The following is a 17,520-nucleotide window of genomic DNA, read 5'->3' as shown; positions in this document are numbered from 1 at the left end:
GCACACACATATATAGGCCTACACGTCTTAAAAGTAAACAAGGACAAGCCATCAATACAACCTTTACTTTCGGCGTTTCAAGACTTTTCACTTTTCTGTTTGTGTTTGCACTTTTCTAGTGAAACTCAACCCTCCCCCTAAACATTGGATGCGTAAAGAAAAAACGAGTCTTACGAACGAGTCTATGAATAATTAACTCAATCGAACCGATAAACAAGACATTTCTCAATTACAAGTACGCAAAGTTCGGATTTGCGTCCTTAGTTCGGACTTGCCAAATTCGACTCAGGAGAACGAACTGCCCAGGATAGAAGGACGCAAGTCCGGTAAATCTGCAAAAGGAACAGCATTGTAGGCTACTTGATTATGTAAATTGTAGGCAACCATAAAACGAAATATGTCATAAAACATCACTCTGCCTCTTTTCGTTTTTATTTTAAAAATCTTAGCCACACACATGATTATCTTCACTGCTGCATTTCTATTGTCTATTTATAACAAAACATAGGCTAATATAAAACACAACCCTGCCTTGCTTACATTTAAAAACATAAAACATTGCTATGTGGTTCAGGCAATATGTGCACATGTAGGCCTATACTCTGATAACCTGCACTGTAATAAAATTAAATATGACATAGAAACACAACCCTGTCTCTTTTTGTTATAGATTGTTTGTCAGTTTTAATAATCAATAGCCATTTTAAAGGTATACGTAAAGTGAATAAGAAGCTATACAATAAGAAATAAAGACAAGCAAGCTATTCAGTCAAATGTAGCCTATAAGCACGCTCTAGGCTACAATGGGAAAGTTAAATAGACTAAATATAAAGTTATGAAACTTCACTTTGCTCTCCGCCAAAACGATACACAAGACAAATGATATCTCATGTTCAACCACGAGCCCCCAGTGATCGCCTCACAACTCCAAAAACGTCAGATCAAATGTTCAAATTGGCGCCATCTTTATAAATAAACCACAGACGTTAGCTTTAAACAACTACATTCTTGCCTGAAAAACGAACTAAATAAATAAATTTAGTGTTCGTCGCGTATCTGTCAAAAATGGCAGATTTTGTTTTCAATTAAATGAATGTACTATATTTTAGTTTTATGTTTTTTTTTATTTCATATTTTTTTAGGGATTTTATGGTACTAAATTACATTTAGGCCTACACTGTATTTATAATCCATTTATTCACTTTTTGAGCATTAACTTAAACGTGTGTAAATATTGAATGCTTTAGAGCACAGACTTAAGTTTGATCTCTTTTCAAAGACGACACGTTTTTAAAAGTTAACTTAAGAAACATATCCATATTGTATTTGTATTGTTATGAAAAATGTGCACAAATAGGCTACTCTTTCCAATTTTATTTGAAATATATATTTTCAAAAACATGTGTTACTCTAAAACTGTGAGAAAATCAAAGCCATAAATGTAAACCAGTTGTGTTCAAAATTTGAGCCTGATATCTCAAAAAACGAGCTTTCAGTCAGAATTAGTTTGGCTGCAGTAGGCTACCAAAGGTTTCCACTAGATGAAATTCGTCGTGTGTGTTTGTGTGTGTGTGTGTGTGTGTGTGTGTGTGTGTGTGTGTGTGTGTGTGTGTGTGTGTGTGTGTGTGTGTGTGTGTGTGCATAGCAAAAGCCAAAACCTTTACCATGTTTCGTACCATGAAAAAAATAAAAATAATAAGAGCACCACAGGATAGTTCAACTAAAAGCAATAAAACATTTAATAAAAAAATGGTTTTAATTACATTTCTTAAAACCTGCATTTCAATATCCTCCTGTGACTGAGGAATATACGTTTGTCCTCTGTACTGGACATTATAATCTAGTGGATATCTCTGACGTGTCCTGTAGAGAGAGTAGAGAGCACATTCAGGGCTTTTCAGAGATACCAAATGTTTGGAGGTTTCAACAACTTCTGCTTGGTCTATAAAAATGGCTGACATTAGTGACAATAGTGATCAAATTTAGCACTATGATACTATTTTAAAATCTGACTAATTTTCAAATTGTTTGTCATATATAAACATCTCAGGAAAATGTGATGGCGTTTCGAATCAAAATATGACTTTGTTACAAAACAGGGCGTTGATTTCATACATGTCCACTGTAGAGCATCAGGATCAGGTTTATCAGCCATTCTGGGAGACACAAGTGAAATTATACATCAATATCCCTATCAAATATTAGATATAGTTATACATTTTTTTTGCCAATTATTACACCCATCATTACGCTAGCTTTTTCATTACATGTTGCCCCAATAACACAATAATATGCTAATTAGATAGTGTAAAGATAAATTGTATTGAATAGGAAAACCCTAATATATAAAACTAAATATATAAATTCCGTTATATCTTCCAAAACATCGTTGAGAATCATCTTTATACAAAGTTTGAAACCTAAATTTATTTGTAAATGAAAAAAATCCCATTGATTTTTGCTTATACATGTCATTTCATGTCTTTTTATTGTTTATAAAGTCCTGGTATCCACTACAGAGGACAGAGCATGACATGAAATATATATATATATTTTATATATAAAATATATTTATATATATATTTTATATACACTGTAAACCCAGATTTTGTTTCTAATTAAACCTACGAGTGATCATTACTTATTCTTTTATGTTTAGTAAAAACCTGCTATCATTACTAAACAACATTAGTTGATTGTACTATTTAGCTGAAAGATTCATTGCACTAATCAGGTTTAGCAGAGATAACTTAGTATGTTTAGTTTCATAAGGAAGGGGAGGGGGTTAAAACCTGTCACGTGAAAAGACCCGCGTCTAACGTGCCTCCAAGGCGGTACGAGCACAGGCCTTGGCAGCAGACGGTATTGAGAATTAACAGAGGTTTAGATGTTGATGAATTATTGTTTAATTTGTAGTCACCATAATGGTGACAAGTGTTGGCTTTAGTTGGGCCCTTGACATTTGAACATTAGTTTTTCTCTGGCTGCTTTACTTGTGTGTTTAAAAGGCACAATTGGTATAGCAAAAAAGCCAAGAGTAAGCGATCCAGTGACTATGACTGCGTATTGATGTTATCATCAATAAAGATCATCAACAAAGATTATAAGTCTGTAGCACCTCATTTCATCTAGAGTTTAATCTATTATTGTCTGGATATTTCCATATGAGTGATATGAAAGACCTGTGATTTTTTTCACCAGGAAATCCAACAGAATTGTTATAATTTGAACAGTTGTAAAAAACGTTATGTAGATTTTTTTTTAAATGCCATGTTATTTTGTCACACATAGACATCAACAATCAGCATATGAATCTCAACAATGGTGACACTCAAATGAAAAGTTTAGTTTCAGCTTGTGTAAGAAGTTATGGTTCCATTTTAATACAACTCAACATGTTTAGTTCCAGCTTGTGTAAAAACTAAAGTGGTATAGGGCAACGGGTTTCCACGCGATTTGTGAGTAAAGTCAACTAATTCGGGTTAAGAGTGGAAATTAACACTAAGTTAAGTGAACTTTATTGTCTAAGTACATTAAATAATCGTCAAGTTTGGTGAACTAAACAATTTAAGTCAAGTCTACATAAGCACCAAGTAAAGTAAACTTAAATATGCACGTTTTGGGAGAACCCATTACTCAATTAAATTGAGGGAACGAGTTTACTCAAATCAATTGAGTTCAATCAACGTATTAGGGTTTTCAGTGTATATATTTAAATATATATATATATATATATATTTTTTTTTTTTACATTGTTTTTATTTATGCTATAAACAATGTAATTACATGAAGAAGAAAATAATACTATATTCACAAAACTTTTTGTCTGGTTCTCAGGGGAATATTGTGTTGTAATTGTAATAGTTTTTAATTCATGCGATTTCAGATGATGTTTCTTTATCTGACATAAATGACCTTGTATGGTAAAGACATTTAGCACACATTTCTTTCCAGTCATCAGTAGCGTCATGATCAGGTTTCCTGTCAGGTTCTGTTCACATCAGAGTAAAGCCGCTTTATGACGATCTCGGCAGGGAATGAGGTGTTGTGGTGGGGTATGAGTCGGTCTGAGTGCAGTTTTAATGGATATTATTTACCAAAGAAATAAAAAAAATTCCAATAAACTGGATCGATGTGAATGGTGACTCAGTGTGGGTTGTCTACAGCACGCCTGCATTATATTTCATTGTTCACCTTCTAAGGAAATCTATACACCCTTACTTACTGTAAATTGTGATTTTTTTTTCTCACTCTTGGAAAACTGCTTTCTGAACATTGATTCCATGTAATGTGGGAAAATGTGGTTCATAGATTATGATGACAGATGTTAAAAACCATTAAAGAAAAAAAAAAATCAACATGCATCATCATGTCCATCCTGGAGACCAATGACTGTTTCCCAGCATGTAATGTAATGTAATAAACACTGGAAGAAAAAAGTTGTTGCCTTACATTTTTAAAGTACAATCAACTTGGATGTTTTAAGTCATTTCAACTTAAATTACATTAAACTGACTTAAAAAATTAGATGAATCTTGTATAACTGATGAGTTAAAGCAATGTAAAAACACACGTTTTCATAACTTATTGATCATAATTGTTTTTACAGTGAAATACTCATAATGCTACTGTATGCTTTGTTATATCCTGTATTTAAATATGTACTCTGTTCTTTTGTTTCTTCTCTCACTGCAGTTGCTGTATTAAACTAAAAACAAAAAGATCCCTTTTGCTTTGGCCTGTTCCTCTTTTGCTTTTCCTCTCATGTTGTCCACTCATAAATGATCAGCGACTGACTCATAACTATAATGAATCCGCACTCTTACACACCCTAACTTGTCCAGACACACTCCTAGCAAACGTCCACTTTAAAACTACCATCATTTAAAGGGGTCATCGGATGCTAAATTCACTGTTATATGGTGTTTACATATTAATGTGTCTTTGCAGTGTGGAGACAACCACAATATAATGAAAAAAATATTTGTTTTATCCTTATAGAGCCTAAACACTCTCAATAATTCAGCCGTTTGGATCTGGTTTCTAGTTTTTTTGGTGTTGTTTTGCACAACCATTGAGGAATTTTAACCACCAAGTATGTTACAAACTTTACACAAAGACTTTAAAGAATCACCAACTTGTGGAAATGGGCATCCGACGACCTCTTTAAGAAACTACCATCTCCATCATCATCTTGTAATAGAAACAAATACTATAAATAAATAAAGCTTTGATTTCACAGCAAAAGTACCCAGCCAAATAAATAAATAAAGTTGCTGTTTGGATTTAAACGGGCAAATGCTAAAGAGTCTATGATTGGATCATTACTGCAGTGATTATTATTTTTCTAGCATGTTATATATTTGGCGACCGTTCTTCTAACCCAAATCAATGGAGTGTATCGCGTGTCATTTCTTAAACAACCATGTATGGAGAAGCATCATGGCCATATTGCAGGATGACAATGTCTTGATTCATCAGTCTCAGATTGTGAAAGAATGGTTGTGAGGAGCAGAGGAGCTGAGTCCAGAGGTTAAACTCACTGAAAGTCTTTGGGATGTGCTGGACGAGACTTTACAGAGTGCTGGACTCTTGCATTGACCATACCAGATCGTGAGCAAAAAAAAAGTATGCACCTTTGGATATAAATAAATAATTAGGTTCTAGAACTTTTTTCCATGTTGCACATCTTCTAGATATACTTTTTAATAGACTTTTTAAAATGCCCTTCTCCATAATATAATATAATAAGCTTCTTTTTTTTTCCTGATAAATCAAGTCCACAAATGATATGAATGAACTATGTGCCGATCGATGCCTAAGAGCTCAGTGAAACTGATGTATCCAACTATATCAAAGTCTGATTCTGTCCAACAACACCAAAATGTGATGTGTTTTTAATGAGCGCCATCTGCTGGACAGAGTTCACATAACATATCAGCTCATATGTACATGAATGTTGTTCTTGACCTCAACTACAGTGGTACACATTTAATTTGTCATCAAAATGTCATTTTAATAATGACATATTCAATTTGTACCACTGTAGTTGAGGTCAAGAAATATATTGATGACACAGTTATAATGCCTCATGACAGCCCATGTCAAAACCAACCACATTTAATCATTAAACTTTAATGTAATGTTAACCCAGCTAAATAATGTTAAATAAGTTTGATAGTTAATCTGCTATGTCACGTTTATGACAGGTTATGTTTCCTTGGTAATGTCAAGTTGTCATTTCCAAGACACTGACAGGTTATGATTTATTGGTTTGTCAAGTTGTCATAACAAAGACATCTCAAACAATGTCATATTTGCATTAAGAATGTCATAATTGAGCGAATGACATTTGATGACAGTTGTCATAAACATGCATAACATGCATAAAACCTCCTTCATATTCATGACATGTGTCTTATCCTTAACTATCACTTTTATGCTGATAATACACAGATTTATATACATACTAGACCGGGTCAGCAAGTGAACGTTGGGCATCTTTCTAACTGTATTACTGAGATAAAGATTTGGATGTCCAATAATTTTCTGTCTCTAAATGGCTCAAAAACAGAAGTTATGCTCTCTACATCAACTGCGAAAGGTTGGGTCTCCTACTCTGTCTGTTGATGGTGTTGCACTGGAGTTTAAGACCAAATTAAAAAATCTGGGTGTCATATTTGACGCCACACTGTCATTTGAGCCTTTTGTCCAGAACACAGTTAAGACATCTTTTTATCACCTCAGAAGTATAGCCCGGCTACGTCCTATGTTGTCCTTTTCGGTAGCTGAGAAGTTGATAAACTCTTTTGTCTTCTCGCGCATTGACTACTGCAATGGTCTTCTAGCTGGGGTATCTAAATCATCATTGGATAAAGAGTACTATCTGGGGTCAGGGCCAGGGACCATATAACCCCGGTCTTGGAGTCCCTGCACTGGCTACCTGTTAGGTACCATATTGATTTTAAAATCCTTTTGCTGGCCTATAAATCTCTGCACAATCTGGCACCCCAGTATTTGACTAACTTATTAATCCCCTACACACCACCTCGCAATCTGCGCTCCTCACAGAGTGGTCTTTTGGTTGTTCCGAAGACACGGCTTCATACGTGGGGTGACCGAGCATTTTCCGTCTATGCTCCTAAGCTCTGGAATTCTCTCCCGGCCAACATCAGGGAAGCAAATACACTAGTGACTTTTAAATCTCGTCTTAAAACTCTTTATTTTAGGATTGCTTTTACCTGAACTTGATTTTATGTGTTTATTTATTTTTTTATTTTTTTATTTTCTTGTATCTTCATTGTGTTTATTCAATTGTTGTTATGCTTGTCTGTAAAGCGCTTTGAGAAAGCTACTTTTAAAGGCGCTATACAAAATAAATATATTATTATTATTATTATTATTATCCACACCCTTTCAAGTAAAGTGTAATTCTATGTGTTAGTTTGTCTACTATACTAGCAGTAAGCTAGATCAACATTAGAATAACATATGGATCATATTCTAATATTTCATCATATTGAGCTATATAACATTGATTCGTTTTATGTACATTTGCTCTCCTGTCTAATAAAGTACATGTAAGAGCGGCGTCTCTGTCGAGTCGAAGTTAGTCGCGGACGTGGAGCTCTCGGCGTCTTGAAAACGCTTGCCATGATCCATAATGTTGGAACGAAACAACAACAGCGTGAGCGTTGTCCACATCTGTCGCCATGGTTACTATGGCAGTACGAGTGGAAACCATGGATAACGCGGATATTACGTCAGTGCAACCCAACAGGGAGTCAGCGACGAGCCATTATTTAACATTGTAATTTCTCTGAAATTAAAAATCTTTGGGAACTTTTGGGATATTGTAAGTACACAACTGCAGGAAATATCACACTGTGCGAGTGATTTTTGAATATTTTATTACAAAAATCTTACATATTGTAGCTTTAAGTAAAACATGATTTCAGCAAATATTACAAATCCATCTTAAGAGGAACATAAATGTACTGTACACAGTCATCGAGACAATATTAACATCTCAAAGTCGAATTAGTCGGGTCATCTATAGCAGTTCCGTGACCATGGAGAGCGAAGGCTCGTTTCTCACTGGATTTGTCATCTATAAACGGTAAAGAAAAAAATTAGCCGGGGTGCCCCATGGCATTCTAAGGCCCGGATCACACCTAACGCATTTTTCAGGTTCGAAAACGCGAGGCGCGCAGCACTGCTAAGAAAATACCCGATCACACCTGAAATAGCAGTTCGCTGCGGTTTTTATGTTGCTAAGCAACCACCAAGTCAGCTCTCAGTCTAATAGCGAGCGGGCGCGCAAAAACAACTTTGGTTTGTTGGTAAACTGTCACATTGTAAACTGGTAAAATCGTAGAGCTCCGGGTAACCCGAAACAGCCACTCGGAGTTGATTTTTTTTCAACTTCAAAAACGCGAGGCGCAGCAGGCGCATAAACAGCGTGCAGAACGCTCACTGCCATAGGACAACAATAGAAAAAAGCAACTCATTGCAAAAAACGCGTTAGGTGTGATCTGGGCCTAAAGCATCTCGCTGCTCCGCGATCGCTGTCTGCACCCTGTCATCACATATTCCACTAGAAAGCTCTCTCTCTCTCCTGTACAATGCTGTCGGATCCAAATATGGTAATTTCCTGTGTATCAGCAACCAATCATGAAAGTAAAATGGGCGCTTTAACTTGAAATGCGCAATCTCATTGGCTGATGCCAATTTCTGACCACGTGATTCGTTCAGAATCGTCACGTGACGCGCTCTGACATTTCATACTATTTGTATTTATAATAAGTGATTCTTTCTTATACGACAGGCTTAAAGTTCTGCAGTCATCTTCAGAAGCGGCACGTGATGTTGCTGTGTCGTCTATGGGTGTGATACATTTAGTTTTTGTCATTCCACCTGTGTGATGGACTGTTGATGGACTGTTGATGTGTTGTTTTGATGTGTTGTTTTGGAGGTTATGATCAGTGATGGATGAAGCAATAATGAGTTTTGGATGTTAAACAGTGTGATTTTATGTATTTTACTTGGACCTAAAGCATATTTTGTCTGTAATTCATGGCTTTCAATAGAAATTAGTGGAATTTTGCCATAAAAAATCATTAAAGGCCGTTTTCTCAGACTTCTGTAGCCCCTACATACACCAAACTTCACAGTCATATTCCTAACTATATTGTGAAGGTTTTTCAAGAGGGATTGGTTGATATATCACTCTTGTCCTGATTTATATGACATGTTATGCCTAAAATTAGGGTGGAAATCATTTTTTTAAAGGCTATTGGCAGTATTTTTTGATTTACAGGGTAACAAAAGGAGATATTCATAATCCCCTCTGGTAATGTCTCTTCATTGAATATATCAACAAAATGCAAAAATAATTTTGAACCTTGTTTTTTTGTTCAATGGTCAGATTTGTTGCTTCAAAATATATGCAAATTAACTCATATTTAATGAGATATAGGCTGATTAGTATATTTAAACATAAAATTACAGAAAACTTGCAATAATTTTTTTTCTCCTATTCATGTGAGTAATCAACTGGTAAAGTTTCATGGTGATATGTGTAGGTTAAAAAATGTACCCTATTCACCTGTACTGTCTCGCTGTCATGAACTGCTCGAGGACGCAGACAGTGGTGATCCAAATGCAGGCTTTAATGAGAGGAGAATCCAGAGACAGGTACAAGGAAACAGGCAGGGGTCAAAACCAGGTAAGCAGTCCAATATCAGAAGTACAAAGCAGGGAGAAGGCAAACGGGAAAACCAGATACAGGCAGGGAATCCAGGAACCGTGAAACTAGAAAATACAAAGGAACTCGGAAAACGCTAGGTAATGCAGTCAGACACATACAATACTGAGCAAAGACACAAAGGAAAACCAAGGCTTAAATCATAGAAGCTAACAAGCATAATCAAAACCAGGTGAAAGATATAAAGCATAATCAGTCCAAATGAAACCATAAGCAGTAATGAAAACTAGAGAAGGAGTGCCCCCCAGTGGCTCAAGCGGGCACTCCAGCCGCTGATTGTCACATAACCCCCCCTCTAAGGAGCGGCTTCCAGACGCTCCAAAGAGCTCCGGGGGGAGGTCAACGGGGGATGGGATGGAGGGCCAGGCCCGTGCAGGGGAACGGGACCAGGACACAGGCAGACCGGGCCTGGGCCGTGGAGCGTGGGCGACCAGGGCGGAGCAAGGCGTGCCGACGGCCAGGGCGGAGCACACTCAGAAGGGAGACAGGGTGGAGCACACTTAACACAGGACCAGGGCAAAGTACACTTAACAGGGGACCAGGGCGGAGCACACTTAACACAGGACCAAGACGTAGGGAGCACAGGGCTGGACAGAACCAGTGACAAGAGCTCAGCCGAAGGTGGACGTGCAGAGGTCCATGTAGGCGCCGCCTCCATGGCCCTCACAGGGTACCTACGGCCCCCCCCAAAAAAATACTTGGGGAAGTCTAAGGCTAAAGCCTCCAGGCTGGAAACCGCCACAGGAAGAGGCGCAGGTAAAACGAGGCGAAGAGGCGGAGCCGGCAGGGCGTGGCGCAGAGGCGGGGCCGGCAGGGCGAGGCGCAGAGGCGGGGCCGGCAGGGCGAGGCGCAGAGGCGGGGCCGGCAGGGCGAGGCGCAGAGGCGGGGCCGGCAGGGCGAGGCGCAGAGGCGGGGCCGGCAGGGCGAGGAGTCTGGGAACGCCCTCCGGAGCCTGGCGAGCCCAACGAGTCCTCCTTCTTCTGCGACGGCGCTTCACTGGGCTTGATTTATTACAGGATGCACTTGACTCATTTGACTCACAGGATGCACTTGACTCAGTTGACTCACAGGATGCACTTGACTCAGTTGACTCACAGGATGCACTTGACTCAGTTGACTCACAGGATGCACTTGACTCAGTTGACTCACAGGATGCACTTGACTCAGTTGACTCACAGGATGCACTTGACTCAGTTGACTCAGTTGACTCACAGGATGCACTTGACTCAGTTGACTCACAGGATGCACTTGACTCAGTTGACTCAGTTGACTCACAGGATGCACTTGACTCAGTTGACTCACAGGATGCACTTGACTCAGTTGACTCACAGGATGCACTTGACTCAGTTGACTCAGTTGACTCACAGGATGCACTTGACTCAGTTGACTCAGTTGACTCACAGGATGCACTTGACTCAGTTGACTCAGTTGACTCACAGGATGCACTTGACTCAGTTGACTCAGTTGACTCACAGGATGCACTTGACTCAGTTGACTCAGTTGACTCACAGGATGCACTTGACTCAGTTGACTCACAGGATGCACTTGACTCAGTTGACTCACAGGATGCACTTGACTCAGTTGACTCACAGGATGCACTTGACTCAGTTGACTCACAGGATGCACTTGACTCAGTTGACTCACAGGATGCACTTGACTCAGTTGACTCACAGGATGCACTTGACTCAGTTGACTCACAGGATGCACTTGACTCAGTTGACTCACAGGATGCACTTGACTCAGTTGACTCACAGGATGCACTTGACTCAGTTGACTCACAGGATGCACTTGACTCAGTTGACTCACAGGATGCACTTGACTCAGTTGACTCACAGGATGCACTTGACTCAGTTGACTCACAGGATGCACTTGACTCAGTTGACTCACAGGATGCACTTGACTCAGTTGACTCACAGGATGCACTTGACTCAGTTGACTCACAGGATGCACTTGACTCAGTTGACTCACAGGATGCACTTGACTCAGTTGACTCACAGGATGCACTTGACTCAGTTGACTCACAGGATGCACTTGACTCAGTTGACTCACAGGATGCACTTGACTCAGTTGACTCACAGGATGCACTTGACTCAGTTGACTCACAGGATGCACTTGACTCAGTTGACTCACAGGATGCACTTGACTCAGTTGACTCACAGGATGCACTTGACTCAGTTGACTCACAGGATGCACTTGACTCAGTTGACTCACAGGATGCACTTGACTCAGTTGACTCACAGGATGCACTTGACTCAGTTGACTCACAGGATGCACTTGACTCAGTTGACTCACAGGATGCACTTGACTCAGTTGACTCACAGGATGCACTTGACTCAGTTGACTCACAGGATGCACTTGACTCAGTTGACTCACAGGATGCACTTGACTCAGTTGACTCACAGGATGCACTTGACTCAGTTGACTCACAGGATGCACTTGACTCAGTTGACTCACAGGATGCACTTGACTCAGTTGACTCACAGGATGCACTTGACTCAGTTGACTCACAGGATGCACTTGACTCAGTTGACTCACAGGATGCACTTGACTCAGTTGACTCACAGGATGCACTTGACTCAGTTGACTCACAGGATGCACTTGACTCAGTTGACTCACAGGATGCACTTGACTCAGTTGACTCACAGGATGCACTTGACTCAGTTGACTCACAGGATGCACTTGACTCAGTTGACTCACAGGATGCACTTGACTCAGTTGACTCACAGGATGCACTTGACTCAGTTGACTCACAGGATGCACTTGACTCAGTTGACTCACAGGATGCACTTGACTCAGTTGACTCACAGGATGCACTTGACTCAGTTGACTCACAGGATGCACTTGACTCAGTTGACTCACAGGATGCACTTGACTCAGTTGACTCACAGGATGCACTTGACTCAGTTGACTCACAGGATGCACTTGACTCAGTTGACTCACAGGATGCACTGGACTCACTCGGCTCACTCGGCTCACTTGGTTCGTCGAGGCTGACGTGAAGCTCCGGTTCATCGAGCGCGGTCTCGGCTGGGCTGACGCGAAGCGCGGCCTCGGCTGGCACGCGCTCAGACTCAGTAGAAAACCCTTGAGGCAGGAATACAACTGAGCTCACGTGAAGTGTCCGAACGTCGGGATTCACATGTTGCGTGGATACGGTGTACAATGGCGAATCGTCGGGCTTTCTGTGAAGCAAAAGTTCCAAAAAATCCACAGTAAAAAGCGAACCGCCCATGGAAAGGGCCAGGTCAATATATTGGGTTAGAGTCCAGCTTGAACTTGGAAACGGTATAGCAGAGCCGAGCGGTTCAGACAGTCCTCCCCGAAAGAACATCATTAAACAGAAATCATCTAAATAGGACTGACGAGAGAGCTTCAAAAAATCGGTCACAAAAACCTTAAGAGGACGTTCCCCTTGACGGAGGCTTACGATCTGCGCTGTGGGATCCATGACGAGGTCCGTGTCTCTCTCAGCCGCTGGATCAGTAGTGGCTCAGTATTCTGTCATGAACTGCTCGAGGACGCAGACAGTGGTGATCCAAATGCAGGCTTTAATGAGAGGAGAATCCAGAGACAGGTACAAGGAAACAGGCAGGGGTCAAAACCAGGTAAGCAGTCCAATATCAGAAGTACAAAGCAGGGAGAAGGCAAACGGGAAAACCAGATACAGGCAGGGAATCCAGGAACCGTGAAACTAGAAAATACAAAGGAACTCGGAAAACGCTAGGTAATGCAGTCAGACACATACAATACTGAGCAAAGACACAAAGGAAAACCAAGGCTTAAATCATAGAAGCTAACAAGCATAATCAAAACCAGGTGAAAGATATAAAGCATAATCAGTCCAAATGAAACCATAAGCAGTAATGAAAACTAGAGAAGGAGTGCCCCCCAGTGGCTCAAGCGGGCACTCCAGCCGCTGATTGTCACACTCGCCTTAAAGAGCAAAAAATTGGTGGCCATCTTGGTCAAAAATAGGTCAAATCAATAAATTAATTTCTTGACCCAAATGGTCTGAGAATCCATGTATTATGCAGCACTGTGGGAAAACACATTAAAATGATAATTTCCAGCTTAATGCTTTAGATTGATGCTTTAATATATTGGATATAGGGCTCTCCCTACATTTTTGTGAGGGGCACCCCGGCTAATATTTTTCTTTAAAATTCATAGATGACTAATCCAGTGAGAAATGAACGAACCTTCACTCTCCACGGCTATAGATGCCCCAACTAAATTGTTTGAAGAATGAACATGTGAAGAAAAAACATTGTTTTTCTGTCCTGAGTCTGATGTTCCTGTTCGCAGCTTTAAACTATGTGATTATGTTAATATGTTAATGGATATTAATATTTAGTATTAATATTAATATTGAATTTTTGGTCACACGTCACCTAGGGTCAGAACACCACCGTGGTGGAATCCGGCTTGTCCCGTAGATGGTGTGCTTTCGCTTTAACCCTGCGCATGAGCAGATCCGTTTGCTCTCCGGAGAACAAGGAGAACAAGGTTCAGTCTTTCCGATTGCAAATTCCAGCATGTAAATAGCGAGCTTTGGCATGTGGTTCATTTGCATACCTTCAAGTTCAAGTCTTTAAGGTTTTTCCTATGCATAATTCACTTCTTAAAACCAATTACAGATTAGCCTAGAGCTGAAAACACAAAGACCAAACATCAGTGGATAATATTGAAATTGTACCCATGCATTCATTTACCTTAATAGGTAAGTTTGTATATTTTGCATGTACAAAAACAACACTCGTTTAGATATGAAGAATATTTACTCCATTTGCATAGAAAATCCATCCTTTGTGGCTACAAGCCACATGGTATAACCGGTGTGGTGAGTCTGAGTGTCTGTGGTCATGCACACCTTGGCCTCAGGACTGAGGGACTGGGGTGAACAATGGGCAAATGGGGATGGGGTCAGTGTGTTATCAGTGACATGCTAATGCCATCATTCTTACCTTCCACAAATGGTCCATGGCAATTGTCTTTGCAGGCTTATCTCCTGGCCCACCTGGTTCTTTGTTTGTAGAACTTCTTTTGGAGGTGTGAGTTTTAAAGTCCTGTAATTTCCATCATGGCAGATTAAAGGGGATTTGCTTTACGAGGGGAGTCTGCCCTCATGTTTGCCTGCTGATCTCTACATATCTGCTCTCATCCCTCATTCAGCACATCACATCATTTGTTTATTTCTTAAAAACTCATTTTCATATTTTACTTCCTCTTTATTTGTGTGTTTTTTTTCACCTCTAAATAAATATACTATAACATGTTTGCAGAGAATTAGGAAACATGCAAATACTTGTTTTTCTGAAAAACTATGCTACAACTAGTTATTCTGCTTTGCAATGTGTGTTCGGTGTTAGAATGTCTGTTTTTGTTTTGGTCTGTGTGATGATGCGATCCCATCCACAGTCAATTTACCCAATAGTATTTAGACACACTGGGTTGCCAGTTAGGGGAAAACATAGCAATGGAAACCAGCAAACTGGGTTAGAAATCCCAAATTCTATCCGACCTACAATGCCTCATAAATGAAAACATTGCAAATGTATACATTGATCAACGCATAGTGTAGGCATCGTCTTTCTATTGTCAATGCACCCTTTGCATGGAGTTTGATTGGCCGGCGATCTGACCAATCATAATCCGCCATACGCCGAATACACCATTTTTGTCAGGAGAGTTAGTAGATTAATGTCGCTGGATTTGAATGGTGTGGTGTGAAAGCAGCATGGCGGACATAGCAACAATAACTAAAGAGGGAAGGTCTTTGCGAACGGTCAATTGCTCTCACTTCTGCGGAGTGTCCTCAATCTGGCAACCCGTGTGAGCATTGTCTGAGGAGAAGGGCCTGGGAAAAAAAACCCTCTCCAATATTTTGAATTTTGCCTGAAATAACCAGTTCAAACGCTAATTTTACAGTGCACTTTTAAGTAGCTCAAAAACCTGTTAACGTGATGCATAAGTAATAGAAACAACTAGATCTGTAAATCATTAAAATGGTCAAAGTTAAAGCAGAAAATACAACATAGAACCTGTACAGCATTGTTTGCTGTTATCTTCCATCACTGATATATTTCAGGGACCATTTACACAACATACACAACTTTTTACGAGTTTTGGCCATTCATTTGCACGACAATGGCGTTTTGGGGGCCTGGAAATGGAAATTTTAAAAATGGATTTCAAAGTACAAGTTATGGGAAATCATGCCGTTATCGTTTCTGTGTAAAAAACAAAAACGCGAATCTGTGAAAACAGTGACAACATGCACATGTGTATTACGTGTTCATTCTATAGGTATGTACAAGTGAAACTCGAAAAAAGTTCATTTCAAAGTACAAAAGTTAATTTATTTCAGTAATTGAACGTAAAAGGTGAAACTAATATATTATATAGACTCATTACATGCTAAATGAGATATTTCAAGCCTTTATTTTTTATAATTTTGATGGCATACGGCTTCAGAAAACCCCAAATTCAAAATTAGAATATTGTGAAAGGGTTTTTATAAACTGTAAGCCATAATCATCAAAATTATAAAAAAATAAAGGCTTGAAATATCTCATTTAGCATGTAATGAGTCACCTTTTAAGTTTAATTACTGAAATAAATTAACTTTTGCACGATATTCAATTTTTTCTAGTTTCACCTGTACATTTGGTGGGAATGCTCTGTAAAATGTAAGGCCACAATGCTATACATTTTTCGGTTTTCAGTTGAAAACGGTGTCATGTAAACGGCCCCTAAATTAATAACTAATGATTTTTACAACATCAATCAACATCAATCAATCAAAAATATACTTATCCTGGAAATAACTTTCTTTCTAGAGCTGCTGCACAGCCAAAACAATCTTTGTTGCATTATTTTCCTGTTATCACTGGCTGCAAAGCTGCTTTGAAACAATCTGCATTGTAAAAAGAGCTATATAAACAAAGGTGACTTGACTTGACTTGACATCACCAACTACTGACATGCATGATACAGCGTTTTTAGTCGTTTCCGTGGATCTGTGTGAATAGGGATCATTTTGACAATAAAAAATGTTTCCACCGAAATTACCCGGAACAATTTGTCCTGTTGTTGTCTACGATTCCATTGCGATCTAAAGTACCATGAATATTAGGAAAATTAGTCCGGTGACGTAGGACTGCGTGCTACTTTCTAGTTCCCGCTGCATTTCATCCTCTGAATTTAAGCTTAATAAAGCCTGAACCTTGTCGTCGGCCCATCTGTCATATTTTTTAAACTCCATTGTTGATACGAATAGCAAACAACGCACTGCAACAGACTTTTAAAAAATGGTGGTAGAAATAAAATGCTGCATGAAGTCAAACAATCAGCATGTTCAGCACCCAAGTCCGAAAGTTCCTGAACTTTGAAAAAGTACCACCAAAAAGTAGGGACTTTCCAACGCTATCTCACGACCAATTCATACGAATGGCTAATTCGTACGAGGTGGCTAATTCGTACGGATTTGTACTATTTGTCTAAACCCCATGGGTAAGTTTAGGTGCGGGGTCAGGGGTAGGTCATTCGTACAAATTCATACGAATTGGGCAACTCGTAAAATACGTACAAATTGCTGTGAGATCGAGTTGGACTTTCTGAGGGGAAATATTTACCCGGAACTCAATTTAGACCCTTGTTCCTGCGGTCGAAACACACAGAGTACCACCCCACAGTCCCTGGGGAAAGGTCACTTCAGAGACTAAGAAAACACAATTCACAAACACAACACTTTC

At 39.5% G+C, this 17,520-nt stretch overlaps 1 protein-coding gene across 1 annotated transcript in view; it reads left to right on the top strand.

Moving 5' to 3' along the window:
• LOC306992573 (uncharacterized protein) overlaps positions 1–17,520 on the top strand; it is an 868,003-nt gene that overhangs the window by 304,590 nt on the left and 545,893 nt on the right. The window lies entirely within an intron of this gene.

Source organism: Phoxinus phoxinus (genome assembly GCF_949152265.1).
Source record: "Phoxinus phoxinus genome assembly, chromosome: 2".
NCBI lineage: Eukaryota > Metazoa > Chordata > Actinopteri > Cypriniformes > Leuciscidae > Phoxinus > Phoxinus phoxinus.
The sequence above is the reverse complement of the archived record's forward strand: the minus strand, read 5'-3'. Positions and strand labels throughout refer to the sequence as shown.